Source organism: Anolis carolinensis, chromosome 4, assembly GCF_035594765.1.
Source record: "Anolis carolinensis isolate JA03-04 chromosome 4, rAnoCar3.1.pri, whole genome shotgun sequence".
Lineage (NCBI taxonomy): Eukaryota > Metazoa > Chordata > Lepidosauria > Squamata > Dactyloidae > Anolis > Anolis carolinensis.
Window position 1 is genome coordinate 253,291,646 of NC_085844.1, and position 3,530 is coordinate 253,295,175.

Genomic DNA, 3,530 nt, shown 5'->3' on the forward strand with positions numbered 1-3,530 from the left:
TTTCTCCTCCTGCACGGAAACAGTGGCAAACAGCCAGATGTGCAGCAGAGGGCGCATACACACCACAAACACATCTCTGCAAGCCCATTGTTATTGCACGCACTTCCACAAACTTGTGTGTTTCTTCCCAGCAGAATGAAGTTGGACTGGATGGCACTTGGGGTCTCTTCCAACTCTAGGCATCTAGGATTCAATGATTCAATGGATTGATTCCTGATCCCTTGTTTCTTTCAGTCAAACCAGGTGTTTGTCCCTTGTTCAAGATCCCTCCTGGGCTGCCATGTGAGTACAGATGCTGCCAGGACTCCGACTGTAAAGGAAATGAAAAGTGTTGCCCCCAGGGACCCTGTCGGACCATCTGTTTTAAACCAGGTGAGAACCAGAAAACCCATGCCATGCTCCTTTTGCATTTGCTTGTTCCTCAGGGCACATCCCTGCCCTTGCTGCCGTTTAGTGTGGCATCTACACTGCAGAATGAATGCATTTTCACCATCATCACACAATGTTATGGAACCCTGGCAGTTGTAGTTTTGCAAACTCTTTAGCCTCCTGTGGCTGGTGCTTCACTTAACTATTTATTTGTTTGTTTGTTTGTTTGTTTGTTTGTTTGTTTACAGAATTTATATTCAGCCCTTCTCACCCCGAAGGGGACTCAGGGCAGATCACATTACACATATAAGGCAAACATTCATTGCCATAACATAGAACAGAGACAGAAGACAAACGCAGGCTCCGAGCTGGCCTCGAACTCATGACCTCTTGGTGAGAGTGATTTGTTGCAGCTGGCTGCTGACCAGCCTGCGCCACAGCCCGGCCCAGGATTGCATGACTGTTCAAGTGGCTTGCACAGGTTGCAAAGAAATGGGGATTATGCCACACTCCAGGTGCTGAAGCTGAGAATCAAGATCACTATGCCTTGCCTATTTAGCCATTTACAAAAAAAAAAAAAAATCAAAATGCAGATGTGTAGCGTGGCAGATGCTTAGCTCAGTAGTACTAGGACAATAGGACCTTTGGGTTATTGTTCATCAAACATGGAACATGCCCCCAGGAGAGTCCAAGGCAAGAGGAGTAATGATATTCTGTGGTGGTCATCAAGCATAGTGTGGGATACTATGTCCTTTTCTGGGCACCTCATTTACAGAAGGATGGAGACAGGTTGCGGAATGATGTGGACAACAAGGCAGATGGGAAGAGTTTGGAGGAGATGGACATATTCGTCCTGGTGAAGGGAAGACAGAGAGGTGGCATTGTCGGGGCGGAGGCTGGGATGGGGAGTTAAATCGATCATCCGTCGCCCTGACTGTTTGATGAGTCAGTTCTCTCCGTCTGCTCACCCAAAGGACCACTTGATGCAGCAGCAAAGTGGCACCAACAAAACGACAGCTCAGTCGTTGTTTTACTGCTGATCCCAGCAGGTCTAATTACTTTATTATACAAGTATATTTACAATTGCTGGAAGCCATAACTTTCCGGACACATGACGCGTCTTCTCTGCTCGTCTTGGCTGTTATCTGTAAAAGCTGGCACCTCCTGCAATCCTCAGTTCATGATGAAAGTTCTGGCCAGACAGTTCAAATGGAAGCCCTGACCTATTGATCCTGTGGTCAATCAATCAAGCTGGCTTGTGCTTAACCCTTGCGCTGCTGGAATGCTTTGCCGGAAACATACAGTTGCAAACACCCAACAGCATAACTTGATATAACATTTCACTCTAACAACAGAACACACTAACAGGCATGACAGCCCTCTTTCAATCCCTCTAACCTGGTCATTGACCTGGTCATTGAAGCAACAGGAGGGCAGATTTCATTTGAACACTAGAAGGAACCTCTTGATACTAACAGAAGTTCGGAAATTGAACTGAATGTCCAGAGATGTGTTAGGGTCTCCTTCTCTGGACATCTCCAGAAAGAGACTTCACAGCTTTAGCTGGATACCCTACACTGAACACAATGGGATTTGACTAGATGGCCTCTGGGGACCTCTCCCAACACTACGATTTGTTGACTACTAAGATCTTTTTTGCTATGTCCACAGGTTTTTAAGCAATGGTTCCTGAGCAGCAGCAGAGTCCAACCAGAAGATGCCAACTCTCCACTTTGCCAAGGCTTTGCTCTCATGTGATTGGGCATTTCTTCCTGACATCACATTGTCTCTTTGGCAATGCATTTCTCCTCCAGAATGGTCAACCCTTCCCTCTAGTTTTGGGGAAATATACATTCTTTAGAAGCAGAACAATCAAGCAATGGAGCACTCTGGACCGAGCTGGAAAAATAAAGAAAAATTCTATATTTTAGGGTTGTTGTGTGTTTCCCAGGCTGTATGGCCATGTTCTCAGAGGTTGTGAGGTCTGTTGGAAACAAGGCAAGTGGGGTTTATATATCTGTGGAATAATGTCCAGGGTGGGAGAAAGAACTCTTGTCTGCTTGAGGCAAGTGTGAATGTTGCAACTGGCCAGCTTGATTAGCACTAAATAGCCTTGCAGCTTCAAAGCCTCCTACCTGGGGGAATCCTTTGTTGGGAGGTGTTACTTTGAACATTCCGCAGATATATAAACTTCACTTGCGTAGTTTCCAACAGACCTCACAACATCTGATGATGCCTGCCATAGATGTGGGCGAAACATTAGGAGAAAATGCTTCTGGAACATGGCCAGACAGTCCAGAAAACTCACAACAACCTCTGTGATTCTGGCCATGAAAGCCTTTGACAACACATTCTATATCTTTCATTTGAGATTTGCTTGCAGTATGTGTGTTCTGAAGTCCAGCAATGTGCTTTCATTAAAAATTCTAAAAAGAAAAATGCAAGAGTTGGGGGGACCCCAAGGGCCATCTAATCCAACCCTCTTCATCCATGCAGAAATGCACATGTTGATCAGGCCAGGTTGACAACCCATCATACGAGTGAACAAATCTCAAGAGCTGGGTGCAGATCTGCAGGAGTCTTCCCGTTCCTTTGATCCTTTGTTCCGTCTTTTAGAAGCAATGTAAACTCCTTTTAATCATCAGCCTATGGTGATCCTTTGTGTTACTCTTTACAAGCAATAAAAAAGTAGCATTGAAATGCCTTTCCTGTCTCGCCTGCTCTTGGGAAGGAGCCAATGGGGAGAAGTCGAGGAATGTTGTTCCTGGAGGACAATAACACCAGTCTTTGAACCTGTTCAACTTGTTCCTGGTCTTTCCTGGCTCCTTTTCTGCTTTGTTTTTAAGATCTACTTCAAGCATCAAGGTAAGCCTATGACACAATCAACCTGGTGGCTGCAGCACTTGCAAGCAGAATTGGAATCACAGAGGAAGAATTGCAGTTTAACCAGCTACTTGAAATCAAGCAAGGAAATTGTGGAAAGAAAGGGATCAGAGCATCTAAGGCAGTGGTTCCCAACCCATGGGCCGTGGCCCACTGGTGGGCCATAAAACATATGGGAAAAATTGGTGTTGGGGGGGTGCGTGCTGCCATTGAAAGAGAGTGAGAGAGAGAAGTAGAGGGAGAGAAGGAAGGAAGGAGACTGTAGCACATTGCCTTCC

The 3,530-nt window shown here is 45.8% G+C and overlaps 1 long non-coding RNA gene across 1 annotated transcript in view; it reads left to right on the top strand.

Annotated features, from left to right (window-relative positions):
- LOC103281859 (waprin-Phi3) overlaps positions 1-3,073 on the top strand; it is a 10,675-nt gene extending 7,602 nt beyond the window's left edge. Inside the window, exons 3-4 of the long non-coding RNA XR_010005679.1 lie at positions 235-372; positions 2,041-3,073. This is a non-coding gene — a long non-coding RNA (waprin-Phi3). The remainder of the gene's footprint in view (positions 1-234; positions 373-2,040) is intronic.
- The last annotated feature ends 457 nt before the right edge of the window (positions 3,074-3,530 follow it).